This window comes from Pseudorca crassidens, chromosome 4 (assembly GCF_039906515.1).
Source record: "Pseudorca crassidens isolate mPseCra1 chromosome 4, mPseCra1.hap1, whole genome shotgun sequence".
In the NCBI taxonomy this organism is placed as follows: Eukaryota; Metazoa; Chordata; class Mammalia; order Artiodactyla; family Delphinidae; genus Pseudorca; species Pseudorca crassidens.
In genome coordinates this window covers 141,152,986-141,172,892 of record NC_090299.1, presented here as the reverse complement: position 1 = coordinate 141,172,892, position 19,907 = coordinate 141,152,986, and the positions used below count along the sequence as shown (strand labels likewise).

The window sequence follows — 19,907 nt, the reverse complement described above, 5'->3', positions numbered from 1 at the left end:
ATGTGTGTGTACAGTTTTTCCTTGTCATTCTTTTTCTTTCTTATACATTTTTAAAGGTTACTTTCCATTTACAGTTATTACAAAATATTGGCTGTATTCACTGTGTTGTGCCTCCTTGAGCCTATCTTATACCCAGTAATTTGTACCTCTCACTCCCCCACCCCTATATTGCCCCTCCCTCCCCTCCCCACTGGTAACCATTGGTTTGTTCTCTGTATCTGTGAGTCTGCTTCTTTTTTGTTATATTCACTAGTTCTATTTTTTAGATTCCACATATAAGTGATATCATATAGTGTTTGTCTTTCTGTTTGTGACTTATTTCCCTTAGCATAATGCCCTCCAAGTCCATCCATGTTGCTCCAAATGGCAAAATTGTGTTCTTTTTTATGGTTGAGTAGTATTCCATTGTGTGTATATCACATCTTCTTTATCCATTCATCTATTGATGGACACTTAGGTTGCTTCCGTATCTTGACAATTGTAAATAGTGCTGCTGTGAACATTAGGGTGAATGTATCTTTTCAAATTAGTGTTTTTGTTTTTGTTTTTTGGATATATACCCAGGAGTGGAATTGCTGGGTCATGTGATGATTCTATTTTTAGTTTTTTGAGAAACCTCCATACTGTTTTCCACAGTGACTGCACCCATTTACTTTCCCACTGACGGTGTACAAAGCGTTCCCTTTTTTCCGTGTCTTAGCCAACATTTGTTATTTGTGTCTTTTTGATAGCCATTCTGACAGGTGTGAGGTGATACCTCATTGTGGTTTTGATTTGCATTTCCCTGCTGAGCATCTTTTCGCCTGTTGGCCATCTGCATTTCGTCTTTGGAAAAATGTCTGTTCAATTCTTCTGCCCATTTTTTAATTGAATTTTTTTTTGATGTTGAGTTGTATGAGTTGTTTATATATGTTAGATATTAATCCCTTATCGGTTATATCACTTGGAAAGATTTTCTCCCATTCAGTAAGTTGTCTTTTCGTATTGTCAATGGTTTCCTTTGCTGCGCAGAAGCTTTTAAGTTTAATTAGGTCCCATTTGTTTATTTTTGCCTTGATTTCCTTTAGGAAACGGATTCAAAAAGTTATTGCCGTGAATTATGTCAAAGAGTGTTTTGCCTATGTTTTCCTCTGGGAGTTTTACAGTATGCGGTCTTACATTTAGGTCTTTAATACATTTAACTGCTCTATATCTTTAAATTGGTTCTGGATTCTGGTAGTCATTTATATAGTTGGAGTGAAAGATGTATGCTTTTGTCTGTTACAAACCTCACAGTCTTTACAATCAAGTTTTAATCCATAGATTTCTGAAAGATGAAGGGAACTAACATTTATTGGGCATTAACTCTATCTCCGTCACAGGGTCTATGTTAAGTTCTTTATATAGTGCTTCATTTAATCTTAGCAATAACCATGAGACAAGTATACATGATTATTCTTATTTTCAAAATGGAGAAATGGAAGTCTAGAGAAATGCATGGGTTTTTCCAAAGGCATACAGCTAATTAGCCAAGCAGGTCATGATCTCTAGCCCTGTGCTCCCTTCTGTAAATGCTGTCCAGGTTACATTGGCATTAGAGACAATGTTCAGAACCTTCCTTTTACACCCATGTTCCAATGTTTCAGTCCGTAGTAACCTAAAACATAATTGAATTGAATTGGCTCTGTCAAAGTGGGGTCAAAGTCGATCTTTCTTGAGTTTGAAAATTATATGTATAGGGGACAGAAGGAGTGTCAGAAAAATCTAGCTGCATTTTTGCATTTTGTTTTCAATTTTTAAAAGTGGAGATTTTACGAAATAGCAATCATAGTAGAGCACAGACACACACTCCCGTTTCTGAAATAACCTCATAGATCATAGATATATGTGAGATAACATTGTTTGTACCTTCTCTCACATTAGATGATCCTTGAAACCTTCATAATGGGGAAGTTGTTCCACATACCAAATCAGCAATTTATGTGTGTCTGCCAAGTGCCAGACACTGTCCTAGATGCTGAGGTTTGTCGTGGTTAACTAAAGAGATATAACTCTTAATCTCATGCAGTTTCACCTGAGTGTGAAATAATAGCACATTTAAGACCTCACGTGAGAAAGATGCTCTGCGCTTTCCTATATAATATTTTTGGTGGGAAAAAAGATCTCAGTGTATCCCTTGTTTACAACCCTTGGATGATACAAAATCTGACTTTTCTTAATTCAGAACTGGCTGTTTTCTGTAGCATGAAGGAAAAACTGCCCTGTGTTTGGAAATCAAGAGACTTAAACTATGTTCAAATCAAGACATAAACATAGTTAAAGTTAGAGAAAAGCTTGTCTCATTATGATCAACCTTTCAGTGCTCAATGTGAAAAAGAAAAAAAAACACACAACCATGCAGAAGAAACAGAAAATACTGCCTATGATAGTTTACAACCAAAATTCAAAGCAAAGGAAACAAAACTCAACCAGGACTAATTAGTACCATATTTAGCAAATTCTTTCTCTTTTTAATTACTTTTCTGAGAACTTTGTGTACCTGTTTTACTTTCATATTAATGAATCATTTCTTCTTTTCTCAAGTGTTTATCAACATTTCATAACTGGCAGCGTCTAAGTGAGTGGTGCTTGCTTAATTAAGGTTTGGTACTTTAACTGTGTCATTTAAAGACCAATTAAAACATAAATTTACGTTAATAATTGCTTTCACATGTATTTGGCGCACATAATACTTTTGTGGGCAATCTAGTGTTTCTTACTGAAAATCTCTCTTTATATCCCAAAAGGGTTCAATAATATATACATTTTAATCATTTTCCCATTTTAAAATTATCTCTTATACTCATTCCCCTCTCTTCCACTATTGTTAAAATTTCTTAGCTTATCTTAAAATATACATAAATTTTATATCTCTAGTGACCAGTAGTTGGTCATCTAGTGTGGCAGTTCTCGAAATATGATTCACAAGCATAATCATATGATATATTATTAACATTTGCACTTATGGTACAAAAGAGAAATAGTGGTTAGAACTGTTGGTAGCACCTGAGCGCAGATCAAGACAGGGTACCAAACTGTTCTTGTATTCTTCACTGCCATCACAGTAAAAACAAACCATCAAACAAGCCCACTGACCAAACGCCAAACCAGCTAACCAAACCCCACCTACCCAACACCAAACAAAAAGCTACCTTCATTTAATAATATCAAGAATGAAACTGTAAAAATTATTAAGTTTATTAAATTCCAACCTCTGAGTAAATTTCTTTTTAATATGCTGTGTGACAGAATGTTAAGTATACAGAATGAAGTTCTTCAGCATACTGAAGATTAATGGTTACCATGAGACTTTTCATGAAAGGCAATTTTTACTAGAAAGAATGACTGACAGACAAACTGTGGTTATTCAGACATGGATATTTGCAGACATATTCTCAAAAATGAACAAAGTGAGCCTGTCACTTCAGGGAAAACAACTGACAGTATTTATTGCTAATGATCAAATTCAAACTTTCAAACAAAAATTAGGATTTTGGAAAGCCTGTATCCACAGGATTGATCTGCATAACTGAGTGAACCAAGATTTATTTTTCCAAATAATCAGTCAGTGCCCATTGTTTCATATTCATGCCCGTGTAAACATCCACTCAAAGTACATGATAGACAGTAGATTTTAATTTATCAGAATATGAAAATTTCATTGATGGGGTTTCACATTCGACATTGCATCTAACTTTGAAGAGACTTCTACTTCTCCAGTGTTTGTGTAATATCAAATAACCACTATTATGAAAAACGTCTACTAAAATATAGCTCCTTTTTTCAACTACATAATGTGTGACCCTATATTTTTCATATATGTCAAACACAATATGTTGCAGTAGATTTAATTCAGAGGCAGATACCCAATTTCTTCTATTAAGTTAGGCCTTAAAGAGATTTGCAAAAATGTAAAACAGTACCACTTTTTTCATTATTGTTTTAAAAACATGTTAAAATGGGTTCATTATTATTTGTAAATGAATTATACATATTTAAAAACTGTTCAGTTTTAATTCCTAATATAGTAAATATTGTAATCCACATAACTAAAAAATTTGGTGCCCTTAATAATTTTTAATAATGAAAAAGGATCTTGAGAACAAAACCTTTGCGAACTGCTAGCTGGAGGAATCATTGCTTTTAAAAGTCACAGAGACCAGAGCTTGCCTCCCACCCTTGCCTGCTACTCACTTGTTTGCTCTCAGGAAAATAACCTCTCCCAGCCCTAGTCCCCTCATGTATAAAATGAGTATTTTCAGGATTACATTATATGAGATTTATAAACACATAATTGCCGATAGATAAATGATTTCCTCTTGTTCCTTGAAGACTCCTTGAAATGGAAGTATTGTTACTATGAAGTGTTTCAGATAAAAAAAAAAAATTAAGAACTGGCCTAAGGTCACACAACTAATAGATAACAGAACTGGGATTCTTACATTTTATCGATACGGTATTCAGTACCCTCTTTCTACGCTATAGATACAAAAAAAATGTGTATCAGCAAAGTGGAAGTTATGTAGAACCGTAATGTATCTGAAGTAGGAGGGCGGTTAGAGAACATATTTTCCTACCATCTCCTTTTACTGATAAGGTAATTCAGGGCACACAAACATACTGTTGTGACCCCTGAATTGCTTTGAATTTGGCAGCATTTTGAACATAATTGTTCTCATCCTTTCTTTGCCTCCCATTTTTCTTTGCTTGGCCAGACTAAAAGAACTCCATTATCTTTGGCAAGAACTGTACTTACCCGTCCCAACAGATGCCGATGAAAGCAAAAGCACACAAAAACAAATGAGAAAGAGGACAAAACTGTTGTGATAAAGAGACATAACCTTCTGTGACTACTGGCTGATTTTATTTTATTTTTTATTTTTATCATACTTTTGATTTTTTTCAAACCTTAGGAATTCAGTACTTGTTGGAAATTTAGCTGAAGTGATTTAAGGAAGGGGGTGTTTGGGGAGATGTAATACTGTAATGAAAAGACAAAAGGGAGTGGCAGTGTTTGGGACAGGAAAGTGCGTATGACAGTCAGGGTCCGACAACCCGTCCCCTCAGAGCAGGCTGATAAAATTCCTGGATAGCACCCTTTGGGTCATTTCTAGAGAGGAGGGCATAGTTCTCCAGTACACGTGATGAGACTTCCTCTCTTCACCCACAGCCCATTGATACCTTACGGATGATGGGATTAAGCCCTGGTTCCACCACACTATTGTTTCTTCTTTTTTTGTTTCTTCATAATGTGTTCCCATTTTACTACGACTGCATAGAATTAAAAATATGAACTTAATCAATCGAGTTAATATGTTGTATCAGAGTAAAATTCAACCTTTATTTAAACATAGATTGTGTAAATAATCAGCTCAAGGGAAATGAAAGTTATTTCCAGGTTACTCTATATGTCAGTTTAATTTTGGAAATTCCCAACTGCTGTTCGTTTTTGGCCGTTTGTCCTGTCATTTTTTTCCCCCTTTCTCTAATATAATACAGTCTCTCCTTTCAGTCTATTCAAATTCCTTTTCCAGTAAACCTCATTAATGCAGACCCATGAGCATACATAATTTAATATGTATGTAATATTCCCTAAATATGTAAATACAACATCAGACTTAAAAATCTGCCTGAAATTAGGCGGGTGAAGTCAGGGATATCCACAGATACATCCATATCTAAGATATAAAGACATGTGTACTTAGTTATGAATGATTTCCTACGCTTGTATTCAGACAAGCTTGGGTTGATTTTTATCCCTCCTGTCCATCACTAGTTATGATCTTAGGCAGTGGGATGTTCGATGCCCTTTTTCCAGATTGTTTATTGGGTAAGGGTAGAGTTGGAAGTAGTTAGATAGAACACGTTGTAGTGTTTTGGAATATTTGGGTTACCAGGGCAACCACCACTTCTTTCTGCACAGATTCTCTTCTTTAGAAACACCCACTGTCATTGGGAATGTGGTCATGCAAAAAGCAGTCACCGTGTGGCACTGCTATGTTACAGCATTGACTCAGGGTCACTTCCTTCACACTGAGTTTCTAATCTAGACAGGTATGTTTGGCTGAGTCTTTTCTAGTGATCTAATTCATTCATTGGTATTCCTTCCAAAACATATCCTGAGAACCTATGTTTACTGCCTGTGCCTTATTTGGTAAATCATCACTGTGCTGGTTTTCCAATCAAAGCATTCTGGAGACTTCCAAGTCGGTAGCATGGCTAGGGCTAGAGATCATGATTCCTACACCTGTTTGGAATCTAATTCTCCTGTCATACATGTGACTTGGCCTATTGTAAGAGATGGTGCTTGGTTACATGTTTTGTATATAAGTTACTATATTTTGATATAATGGCACAAGCATAAGCATCTCAAGTTTTCCTTTCAGGGCTCCTTTGCCCTTTCTTCCCAATACACTCATTTTCTCTTTGTCCTAAAATCCTCCTTCAGCTGGGCTGATCTAACCTGGGAAAACTGCTCTTTGTTCGTAACCTAGGAAGGAACGTATGAAAGCAAACCATCCTCTGTGAGAAACTGTGGTCTCGGCTGTGCATCTGGGTGTGTGAGAAGAGATGGGGTCCAGCAGACAAGTGACAGGGTGGTTCCCCTGAGAGGGCAAGCCAGGAAAAGCTCCCAGTTAAGAGGTGTGTACTGAGTGGAGGGGGGCAAACAGAGACATTTCACACCTGGTGTTTCCTGTCTTCTCAGTGGGATTGGGAGGGAAGAAAGGAGACATCTGGAGCTTCAAGAATATTGAAGTTTTTGAGAAGCCATTGGGGATTGGGAGATAAGAAATGAGGAAGGAAGGCAGAAAAGAGTCTCAGATTTAAAATTTAAAAAGTCCTATTCTGCACATGTACTCCAATGGAGGGCCCCTGCCCTTGTTTTCCTCATGCATTGTAGAATATTAGCAATGAAGAGCTCAGGGTTTGCTGCTACTGAGAAGAAAAGTAAAGCTGAGAAACTTGACTTGTGTAGATACGAAATACAAAAGCACATTTATGAGCCACTGCCAATATAGCTGCAGAAGTGAGAGTGCCCTGGGCACCCTGCTCTGAGCATCAGCTTGTGTTCTGACATGAGCATTCAGGTACTGGATGATGGACTGAGAAAAAGAAAAAGAAAAAATGCTTTAAAAGTCTCAGTTGTTACCTGGGGGGGTGGTGTTGTTCAGAAGTGAGACATTTTTGGAGGTTTGGAAAATACTAAGAACATTTGACAAGAAGAGACAAGTTTGCGGTGATGATTTGTTACTTGCAGGTCCTCATTGTGGACATACTTGGGTGTGTATGTGTGTGTGTGTGTGTGTGAGCAAAGGAAGGGTTATATAAATACTAAATCTTTTGAATGAATGTTTATATGATTGAAATGATTTTTTAAAGTCTGAATTGATGTGTTTACTTCTAGGTCTTAATAAACATCAGAAATCTATGACTATTAGGTCATTTTGCTGGTAGGCAGCATTTTTCTGATCTTGATTGGCAACCCTAGTCATCTAATGGCAAGAATTTCCTTCCAGTCACTATTTTTAAAAAATTAAGAACATGTCACATTTAAGTTGCTGTTTGTGTTTAATATAGGTTTTGTAACCAAGTACAGTTTTTTAGCATAAGCACTGATAATTTCAGAATTGAAATACTACTGCCATCTTTCTGTCTTAGGCTTGGTTTCCTCAAGGCAAAGTGTCCATTAATGTGAACCAGTTTCTCTTAAGCATTTGTTACTGACCTCCTAACACTTGATTTTTTGTGGGTTGTCATAGTTTTCATTGATGTGACAAAAACTTATGCATGTTGATATCGAATATTTTATTGTTGTTCAACCTTGTTGTATTGTCAATGAAGAAGAACAGTAAAGGTGATATTGAAGAAAGCATTAAAGCTTTGCTAAGAGGTGGCAATGAATGTGGTGTTACTAGCAGAGATGCTTTTGAACAATACTGCTAGAGAATAGGTCTAATGAGATTTGGGATGTTTTTTAAAATTAGTCAGCATTAGTGTAATGTTCCTTCAGGGAGTGTTCGTAATGCCTGCAAGAATGTGTCAGTAGAGTGATCAGATTCCAGGCTAACCTTCAGTTGCTTTCAGTAGTTGACATAAAACACACCTGTGTGTTCTCTTCTCTGACATCAAAATTGTTTTGAAAAGATTTTGACATCTGGAAGTGTGAAAAAGAGCAGATTTTGATTTATTTTCTGACAAGTAGGAAAAATAAATTCTAAACGTAATATGTTTTACCTGTATATGGTACTAGCAGGAAGGGCCTTGTTTATCTCATATCCTTCTAATCAACTGTGGAATAAAACCTCTGAGGTTGCATGATAGATTAGTATTTTTCTTGTAGCATTTTAACATGCTAGAGATGGAAATATGTATATATATTTACATAATAAACATAAATATCATTCATTTATGATACAGTTGCACTCAGGTTGTCTTTCTTTTTCTTGGAAGGAGTCATTTAGAAATTCTCAAAACAGTTAAATTGTTTGTGAATAGGAATAGTGCTGATGAAGAAAACTGACCCAATTCAACTTTACTTTTTACATAGTGATAGGTAAAGCTTTCCTTGGTAACACACATTTGCTCAGCATCTGTTTTACTGTAAATGTTGTCACTTAAGAGAAAATATGTATCAAGTATCAATAAATTTACTTTGAACTCGAGCTAGTCTGCAATAACTTTGGTAACTGAATCAGTTGGCCTTTTAAAAATATATGTTCTGTGTTTTATATATTATATTTTAAAATAAAGTGTTAAGGATTTTATGTGCCAGAATCCCTGGAATCCTAGGTGGATTTTTATTCACAGATTTTTCTTTTCAAAATTAAGCTTCACTTGGTTTGGCATCAGCAGCTTATTCTTTGCAATCCGTTTAATTGAGTAGGTTCTGCTGTTTATCCTAAAGTGCAGATAAATGGCTTTCAGCACACTGTTTATAGTTTAATAGTTCCTGAAGTGAGTCAACATTATCTGCTAACGTCTACATGTCATAACTAATGATCTCTCTGCTTATACTTTCTTGCTAGTGAGGAGACACTGAACTCTACAAAGGGAAGAGCCCTGAACACTTGGGGGTGGGGGGATTATTTGGGATGATGCCTGTTGGACGAGGCTTGTTTTCCCCTCATTGGTATGAAATGAGAAGAGAAATTTGTCCTTTACCATGATTTCAGCATGCACAAAAGCTGTCACAAAGTGCTGTATTCTAAGGACTGGGGTGAAAATTTGGGGGGAAATAGCTATTAGAGAGGTTTGTTTTATTCCAGATTATCTCTCTAATTAATAATTAGCACAAGTTTGATACTTTTCTGGTCAGGCTATTAGACTTGATAGTAGAGAACGGGTGCCACCCGGAAATTTTCATATTACCACCAGATAGTTACTGTGGTTTTAATGATGAAAGCAGATATTTTTTTGTCTGCTAAGAAAGATGAAAAGAAAATAAATAACTTTTCTAGTTAACTAATCATATATCCTAAGTGGGGCCTATTCATTCTAAAAGACCCGCATGCTCTTCCCTTAAGGATAAAACAAAAGTCTATGAGACTTCATTCCTCATGAGAATCAGCAGGCCTGACGACTGTAAGAGTTAAAGCTGACAAGCTTTGCCAATCTCTGATTCATTAAATAGTAAGAGTTCTTGCCTCCCATACTGAATTTTGGGGTTTTTAGGTAGAGAATAGGACATTCTGTAGGTGAACATAGAGAATGGTTTCTTAATAGCTGAAGTACAAACTCTTAAATTCTGGGAAAATATTTGGTTTGATCTCATATATTCTTTGTCAAAGTGGAAAACTTTCTAACTGAAGTGACCATTTAAGGTAGCCACTGTCCTTTCCTCCCATATTAATATTATTGTTTGGGAGTAAGTACTTCGGTCATTTAAATAGAACATGAGTAAGTATGTATTTCATACCTTCTTACTCTGATACTGAAATTTAAAATCATATCCCCAATTTATCAAAATATTTCAGGGTGATAAAACATAACGCACAGGGATATGTCCGCCTTATGTTGGTGTGGTTGAAGATAAAGAACCATATGAAGAAAGGGTTTATGAGAGGTAGTTATTTTTCATGTAGCCTCTTAGATTCAGGGTTTTTGTTGTTCTTTTTTTCAGTTGTTTCTCATGAGATACCATGTTGATAATTATTTTAAAAAGGAGGAAGGAAATATTTTTACCTTAGAATGTAATGTATGGGCAAAAATATAATTTTTGGCATAAATGAGGAGATACGAATTGAATAAAGAAATATAAATTGAATAAAGAAATATATTTATTTGAAAAAATAGATATAAAGAAATACGAATTGAATAAAGAAATATAAAGAAATATAAATTGAATAAATAAATATAAATTGAATAAAGAAATAAAGAATATATAAAGAAATAAAAAAATAAAAAAATTTTTACCTTAGAATATAATGTATGGACAAAAATATAATTTTTGGCATAAATGAGGAGATACGAATTGAATAAAGAAATATAAAGCAGGAAAATTTAAAGGTAAGATCAGGCTTTTCAAAGGCTGGGCCACTGAGTCTACTAGGCTTTATGCGATTAAAAAATTTAAAAAATAAGATTGCTTTTGAAGAATGTTTTGAAAACTGAAGCCATTTGTTTATTGAAAGAGGGACAGCTTGAGCAACATGAGGCCAGAATGTTCCAGTGTGTGCCATACACAGATTTAAGATAACAGTCGTTACAATAACATAGTCTCAGTTTGGATCTTTCCTCGGTGTTTCTGCCCAAATGTCAACAAGACTTTTGCCTTTGGCAAATCTTATTCCAATAAATCAAACAAAGTGGAGGGTGGTTCAGAATCTCAGCACTATTTTAATGGCCAATTAAGTATAATTTCAGAAAAAAAATTTTTTTGGTCCAAAAAAATATCAGGAGTCTATATTTTTTGCTAGTCATATACGTACCCAGGACCCAATTCAGCCGTCTTATTTTACTTTGGACTCACAGACCAGAGTATGGGAATCGTTAAAGTATTAATATAACATTTTGTGGCGTACTGCCTAAATCTTGGTCCTCCTCCAGTTAGCCTCAGAGTGTTATTTGGAACTTTAAATGCAGTATTATCTTTAACACTAATGTCTAAATATAAAGGAAGGCTCTAAGACTTGTCAAATTCTGATGAGAGAGAATGCTTTTATGGACATAGGAATTTCTTTTGACCCTTTTGCTCCTAATATATATCATATGGAATTTTTCTAATTTTTTTTAATATACTGCTTTGCTTAGCAGCTAATTAGTATCTAATCAATGAAAACAAAAAATAACTTGAAATTTTAAACATTTTAAAATATATACCTTACATATGTACATTTTGAAATTGATATATTTTCTTCATTTCAGCTCTTTGGGTATATATAATCGAATTTTTTGTTTTTGTTTTTTAACCATCTGCTATTAGGAAAGGGTGTCTGGTTTTGGGGTAAGGTTTTAGATTATTTAAAATGGCACGGATACTGGCCTGGGGGACAGATGGTTTTGTGTTTATATAGAGTGTAAAAGGAAAAAGAGTGAAAGTTTTGGTATGAGTGAATGGTCAGCAGCCCTTTTATGACAAAAAAACAACAATAACAGAAAAAGTAACTTTTATTTACTCTCCCCCATTAGATTTTAAGGTTTGTGAGCATAGTGGTGGTTTCTTCTTCATCTCTGTGAAACCAACATGCTTTGTAGACAGCTTTGTGTATAATAAATATTTCTTAAATCAATTTGGAGTTGCTAGCAATTTTATGCTGGTTAAAATAATATTTTATGCTGGCTTAAGCCATATATGATGAATAGGATAGTTGTGTCTCAAACATAAATTTTATATCACATATTTTAATGAGTCAAGTCCAATAATATGGTTGACTTAATAAAAAGATAAAATTAATGGTAATCATTTGGTTTCAGTTTTCCCAACATTATAAAAGGAGTTTGATGTCTAGAATAGGTAAACCTCTTTAAAGAAAGATTTTTAAATGTTTATGTAGCTGATCAATTTGTGAAGTTGTGCTGATTTTAAAATAAACCAAAGAATTGCATGTTGAACTACCATGCTAAAAGTCTAAAGGGTAATATCAAAAAATAGATTTCTAGATACTTAAATGTTGTATATTTTTCTGCCTGTGTATAATCAGAGGCAGCTTTGAACCATCTGGAATTGTTACATAATACACTGTGGTCAGTGACTTTTTTTTCTTTTCTTTTTACTTACTTTTTTTTGATTCTAAGGTTTCCTTTCTCTTTCACCTTTCCACTGTCATATGCCATGTATCTTGAACATAGCTCAATGCTTGACCAGAATAATCTCTCTTGCCAGCTTATAATCAAAGGGAGTACTGAGAAAAACAGCTGAGCTGTATTAGGCAACCACCGTCTGGACTGCATTTCTTAACTGGTGAATAACACATCACAGGTGCAGGATTAGTGTTGCCTACGGTGCTGTGCTTTTTAGTGGACACCCCTAGCAATTCTGTGTGTCCTCCTCATGTCTCGTCCCAAGGAACCTGGCAACGATCTATCAAGCATACAGAAATCAAAAGTGAGTAGTAGGAGAAGCTTTATATCTTACAGAGGCTGTTTTCCCTCCAGAAATGTAAGCAAGATCAGTTAAGCCAATTCTGGTTCACACAAAAGAGATGATAGAACTTAGTCTTTCTTGGCATAGAGGTTTGGAAATAGAACAATTCAGGGGTTCAAAAATTTCGCGCACAAAAATTACACGGCAAGAAAATGCAGTTTAGCTTAAATGTCCCAGCAATGTGTAATTTAGGTTACTTTTAAACTACTACAAATGTTGCATATATTATTATACCTTCTGTGTTGTCTGTGTGTTGGAGTGGGTTTGTGTGTTTGCCCCTACACATTTTCCAGTACTGTCATGGTTAAAACCAAGTGTTTTGGCTGTGTAACGTCCTGTGGTAGAGTTTGTAGTTTTTGATGTTGTAAATTCTTCTGCTTTCTATGATATATGTCTCATTTCATAGATTATAAGTCAAAGTTGCTTTCTTGCAAATATGGTTTTTAAAAAATGCAAAAATATTTTAAAGTACAAATTAATGATTTAAACATTAGAAGAAATGAATGTTCTGAAAATCCAGTTTCTAAGTCATTTAATTTGATCAGGAAGGTTATAAATTGTTTTAAGGTAAACTATACAGTCAGAGAAGCTAAGGCAAGTATATTTTAGTAATTCATGTCATTTTTGGTATCTATCTTAGAAAACTTTCCTATGAAGCATGACATAACTGTAAACAAAGCTATGTAGATAGCACTGCAGGTTTTGTACAGTTGTTTCTTCAGATTCTTTAGTTTTTCTCTTAAAACTCTATAATGGCTTTCTAATATTCAGATCGTTTTAATTCATTTTGCTGCTGGTTATCATTATTCTATGTTGTTTCATCATAGACCTTTAAACTCATTGGTGATGATAGTAGTTGATAATAGTGCATTGTAAGTTAAGTTTTTAAATATATATATTCCATATATTTTATGCCTCAAATATTTGAACATTTGTAATAGCAATATATTTACATTTTCAAGATCAGTATGTTCCTTACTAAAGTATCCTTTAACAATTATCCAATTAGAGGATCCAGAAAGGATTAGAAACAGAGAGATCCTAAATGCTTTCCAGGTTTTTTCTTTGGGGAAAAAGAATAGCATGAACCTGGTGATTGGGTTTCTGATGTCTGGCTTCACTGTCACTTCTCTTCTTTACATAGATGTCTGTTCAAAGTAGTTTTACACTTCAAGCTGTCTTGGGAGTGCTTTGCAAAGCTGCGGAGTAAGTTTTGGTGTGGTGGCTAGTTGAACATCCGCTTTGATTAGCTTTAGAACTCTGTGAAGCAGAGCATTGATAGAAAGTCACCGAATAAACTATAGCTCCTGGCTTGGCAGTCTGCCATGTCCTGGTTGATTCTTTGACATTATTGTCAAAGAGGCTGTGGTTCAGTTTCTTTTCCAACAAAGAAAAGAACAGACATATTAAGTATTTTTAAATGCAGAGATTTTTTTTAACTTTTAAAATCATCCTATTAGCTGTGATTATGCTATTTTATGGATATAGATTCAGTTTGATGTTAAACTATCTTTAAACATGGTGGTTACTTGCTTGTAAAGTTTATTATTTCTTATGTTGATACTTTTATTAAGATACTTGTTATCATGTCATGTTTTAGAGTATTTTCAAAGATTTTTAATTTATATGAACATTTTGGTTGAGTTTCTCCAAATTCGAAAGCATATTAAAACCTGTGGGAAAGCTAGCTACCGTTCTACCTTTAAAGAGTATAAATGTGATGTCCTGAGAACTATAAATCATGTTATAATCAATTATGATGCTTACTCAGGCTCATAACTCTGTATTAGTTACCTGTAAAACAAACAAATATGAATATATATGTTGTATGTTCACCTTTATGTAATATTTCACCTTTTTATGATTTGTTCAACTCATAATCTAGCATCCCAGAATACAAAACACTTGAATTATTGAAGCTTTCACTTTTTATCCAGATGTTTTGGGGTCTCTGGGCAGAACTTTTATGATATAAAATGTTGAAAACATGATTATCATACAGAAACTGAGTGATATGGTCATGTGGATGTGTAAGTATGGTAAAAAGAGAAACAATTGCTGGCAGATGGAAACGTGTAAAATATGTTATTATAAAAGCTCTGGTTTCTATAGAGATCCAGGAAATCTTTAACATTGTAAAACTAATGTGTTTTTCTTACCCTATTCAGTAGTGTCAACAGTGAGCCACTGAAATGAAAAACTGTCAGTATCCCTGGTGCTTATGTTTTCCATAAAATTTATTGGTTGATTACTGTTACTTACCCCTAGTAATCTTCCCTCCTGTGCCTCCTACCTAGGACTTACTTACATTTGACAACTATATGTGGCATTTTGACTTCTATTTTAGTATTTTCATATACTGTTTTTGGTTTTCCATATGTAGCTGATTTGTCTCACTATATTCCACATGCAGTTGATTTGTCTCACCAGCAAGATGGTTATATTACTGAAGGTACTTCAGGTGCTCTGCGCCATTGTGTTATGTAGATGGAATGGATTTAATGATTATTTGCTAAATAAATGAATAATGAATAACAATGTATTATTCAGCTGTGAACAAAGTGTCAATGTTTCATAAACCAAAAAGCTCAATATTTTTATAGACTTTCTGTGCACAGTGATGAGCCCAGAATGGCAAAGTTAATGGAAGTAACATGAAGCAGAAGAAAGGGGAATTGAAGAGAGAATCAGGATGAGAGAAAGAGGTTGGGGAAAGAAGAAATGGAAGAGAAATAGAAACATTTAGGAGATGAAGCAGTAGAGAAAAGGAACAAAAACAATTGAGGGGGAGAAAGAGAAAAATCTGAAGAATGAAAACAAAAAAACTGAATAGTAAGCTTCAGCAGCACAGAAAACAGTTTACTGTTATTCACTCTTAGTATGTGCAAGGAACTGTGATAGGTGCTTTACTTGGAGTCTCTCAACCAGTTCTCCTAGCAAGCCAATGTGTGCTGCCACTTTCCACATCCTCTGTTAGAGAGGTAAGTGACTTGCTAAGGCAACAGAGCATGGCAGTAGCTAAGCTGGGGTTTGAACTGTTTTGTCCGTTTTACGTTATATCCTGGTCAAGTCTGAGTCTACTGCTTGGTGACCACACCTGGTGTTGGTATCTCACCTGGCATTTCAACCCCCTCTGTAGCATGGTAGCCCCAGAACTTACCACCTACAGCCTCCCTTGTCCCTCTCTCCTCTGACTTCTGAGACTCGAAGGAGAAAGAAACTCCTGTGCAGTTCACTTCACTATTAATAATTGAAAGTCTACTCTTTCTTTGTAATGCATGTGATTTTGCTTTGGTATTTTTGAATCTAAGTTGTATTTATATTTTGTTTTCAAAAGAGTTTAGGGACGTATTTCAACTTTTTATTAACGATTGCGTTTCATGTTGTTTATATTTTTTTCTAAGTTCTTGTTGCAAACAACATAGAAAAATTGTTTGAAAATGTCTTAGTATAATGAGAGAGGGTTAGGCAATGAAAATTGAGGTCAGGACTTTTGAATTGAGTATGCTTATTAGACAGTAAATTAAATTATTAAATTGAGTTAAATGATTCAAGGCTTAAGTGATGAAAATAAAAGTTAGTTATCTATTTAAACCCACCATTCAGGATCACTGAAAGTTAGCTTGAAAATTAATATTGTTTTCAAGCTTTGATTCAAGTTTTATTCCTGTGTGTTACAGGTTTTGGTTTTTAACCAGTGTACTCTTTAAACCAGTTTTGGTTGAGAAAGGAAATGAGCATTGATTCACATTATTTATTATCATAGCAACATGGATAGTGTTAGACTGGATCAGTCCCAAAGCATTGCTGGACAGTTCAGTAGTACTTTCAAATTTTCTTCCACTAATCTTTTTACCCAAGATACTTGAAGTACAGACTTGTGTGACATGAATTTCAATTTCTCTTCTTGGTCCGGCCTGCCCTCTTGTGAAGATGAGGTAGAACAGAGAAGACACTCAAAATTTTGTTAATTCTTGAGATATTTAGAGAGCTAAAAAGTAAAAAATAAAATGAAGAAAGGAAAATAGATTACTAGCAGATCCTGTGGCACAGAATAATTACATGTCATCTTTAAATGAATTTTGAAGACTCACATCCATTTCTTAGTATTAATACATAGTGTATTTGAGGTTTAATTTCCTTGAATTATTGCTGTCCATAAAGATCGTTCTCCATGTGTTTTAATGTGACAGTAGATTCCGATATCCTCTTCACTATGACATATATCATACAACAATATTTTATACCAAAAACTTAAAATGTTTTATTCTATTTTTGAAATAAGAATGTTACCGAGAAAAAATAATCAAAACTAGTACATTAACTAAAATGTACTTTAGGATATAATGGATGAATATGGAAGCTAAAATTTATTTCTTGCAGAGTTGTAGTATTGCATTTTTTTTTGCAATTTACTGTTATCCTGTGTTTTCTGATTTTTCTATAAAAATCTTGTTTCATTTTTCTGTAAAAATCATATGGAAGGGTACACTATAATATAAAATAATATAGAAATAGTAAAAATAATTGATTTGTTAAGTATATACATCAAAAATGAGTTATTTTATAGTGTTTATACCAGGCTGCCAACTAATAATTGTCCACTGATTCCAGATGAGTACTTTAAAGAAATTCTTTATAACTCTGCCTTACTTCCTAACTTACACAAGAAGAGATGCCATAGAAAACTTGTGTATAACTATATACAGACATACAAAATAGCTGAAAACATGTGTGTAACTGTAACATATATCCATGAAAAGATATTCAAGGAAGATAACCATCTGCTTAGCTTCTGTAATTGAATGGAAGTCACACTATTGCATGCTGATCATTATATTATTTTGTGAAGTTTGAGTAATTTGCCTGAAAATTTGTAAATCTATCTCATATATGAAAATCATAAGGAATATAATTTAGTTGCAATTTATTAAGAACACGCACACGCGCACACACACACACACACACACACACACACAGAAACATGTTTGGAAGTGATCTTGTGGTTCAGTTGCTCCCTAAAAAAATCTGATCCTCTGAAAAATGAGAAACAATTTTAGATTGGCTTCCACAGGCCCTACTTTGTATTATCATGGTAATTTGGATAGTTAACCTGGATTAACTATAATGTAACTAGCTAAGCTAACCAGGCAGCATCTGAAGTGTCTGGATTCACACTGTTAAGCTAAAGATTGGTATTAGGGAGAAAAAGAGGTGGGGAGTTAGGGGAGGGGGAAGGTAGGAGGGAGGAAGGAAACTGAAAATGGACTGAACTAAAGAGGGTGTAGTATTTATTCCTAAGACATTTCCGGACAGTCTGACTTTTCTCAGTTTTTTTTCCCTCTTACATTTTTCTGTCAGATTTATTTATAATTCTATTACTAAATATTAAAAAAGCCTTAACTGTCTGGGTTAAAGCTACTGGGAAGTAGCTACTGGGAAGAAATAATCAATTTTGTTGAAATTCTTTTCAACCTAAGTAGAAACCATTCACTATTTGGCTTTCCTTGGTGGAAAAAAATTCCTTTTAATTTGCTGATTTAGAAAATATAATGTATTAAATTATATGTAATGTTTCTTTCATAATTAGTAATCTTGCCATTGTTTTTAATGATTATCTTCTTTTATATAAATTTATCAGAAAGTCAGGCTAAATTCATGTTTTTATGAGATGATTATTAATTTTATATACATGTAATTGTCTTTTTTTTTTTTTTTTTTTTTTTTTTTGTGCGGTACGCGGGCCTCTCACTGTTGTGGCCTCTCCCATTGCGGAGTACAGGCTCTGGACGCGCAGGCCCAGCAGCCATGGCTCACAGGCCCAGCCGCTCCACGGCATGTGGGATCTTCCCAGACCGGGGCTTGAACCCGTGTCCCCTGCATCGGCAGGCGGACTCTCAACCACTGCGCCACCAGGGAAGCCCTGTAATTGTCTTTTTTATGCCTTAGCTGATGTGTTCAGTCTTGTTTTTGATCTAAAATGCCTAAGCTTGCCTATATGAGGCTGGCTAGATTTGGCATAAATTCAGAATGACTTTATATGAAAGTGATCCTTTTATAAATCCCTTTTCATAATTATAACAGTAAATAAAACAGTTCAGTTTCTTATTGACCCTTTATTTCAAATGTGGACTAGGTATTAGGAAGATCTTAAGGAAATTGAACCAATAATTTAAAACCTCCCAACAAACAAAAGTCTAGTTCCAGATGGCTTCACTGGTCAATTCTATCAAACATTCAAAGAAGAATTAATACCAATCCTTCTCAAACTCTTCCAAAAATAGAAGAGGAAACACTTCCAGAATCATGTTATGAGGCCAGCATTTCCTTGATATCAAAACCAGACAAGGACACCATAAGAAAAGAAAATTACAGACCAATATCCCTGATGAACATATCTAAAAATCCTCAACAAAATATTAACAAACCAAATTCAACAATATATTAAAAGGATCATACACCGTGATCAAATGGGATTTATTCCAGGGATGTAAGGGTGTTACAACATCCACAAATCAATCAATGTGATTTACCACATGAACAAAATGAAGGATGAAAATCTTATCTAAATACATGCAGAAAAAGCATTTGAGAAAATTCAACATCCATTTATGATAAAAACAACGACAACTCTCAAAACAGGTATAGAAAGAATATGCTTCAACACAGGAAAGGCTATATATATGGCAAGCCCACAGCTAACATCATACTCAACAGTGAAAAGCTGAAAGCTTTTCCTTTAAGATTAGGACCAAGACCAGGATGCCCACTCTGGCCCTTTTTTTTTTTTTTTGCGGTATGTGGGCCTCTCCCTGTTGTGGCCTCTCCCGTTGCGGAGCACAGGCTCCAGACACGCAGGCTCAGCGGCCGTGGCTTACGGGCCTAGCTGCTCTGCGGCATGTGGGATCTTCCCAGACTGGGGCATGAGCCCATGCCTCTCAACCACTGCGCCACCAGGGGAGCCCAACTCTGGCCATTTTTATTCAACATAGTATTGGAAATGCTAGCCAGAATAATTAGGCAAAAAATAAATAAATAAAAGGCATCTGAATTGGAAAGGAAGAAGTAAAACTGTCACTATTGGCAGATGACATGATGTTATATATAGAAAACCCTAAAAACTCCACCAAAAACTGTTGGAACTAATAAATGAATTCAGTAAAATTGAAGGGTATAAAAGCAGCGTAGAGAAATATGTTGCATTTCTATACACTAATAATGAATGAACTATCAGAAAGAGAAATTAAGAAAACGATTTCCATTTACAATTGCATCAAAAAGAATAGAATACCTAGGAATAAATTTA

At 34.7% G+C, this 19,907-nt stretch overlaps 1 protein-coding gene across 7 annotated transcripts in view; it reads left to right on the top strand.

The window, feature by feature from the left end:
• Nucleotides 1-19,907, top strand: part of BMPR1B (bone morphogenetic protein receptor type 1B) — a 382,378-nt gene that overhangs the window by 292,366 nt on the left and 70,105 nt on the right. The window contains exon 1 of one of the 7 annotated variants that reach the window (XM_067736926.1): nt 12,351-12,562. The exons of the other annotated variants lie outside the window; for them this stretch is intronic. The gene's annotated coding sequence lies outside the window, so the exon portion shown is untranslated. Of the gene's footprint in view, nt 1-12,350; nt 12,563-19,907 lie in introns of those variants that run through there. 7 annotated transcript variants of the gene reach the window in all.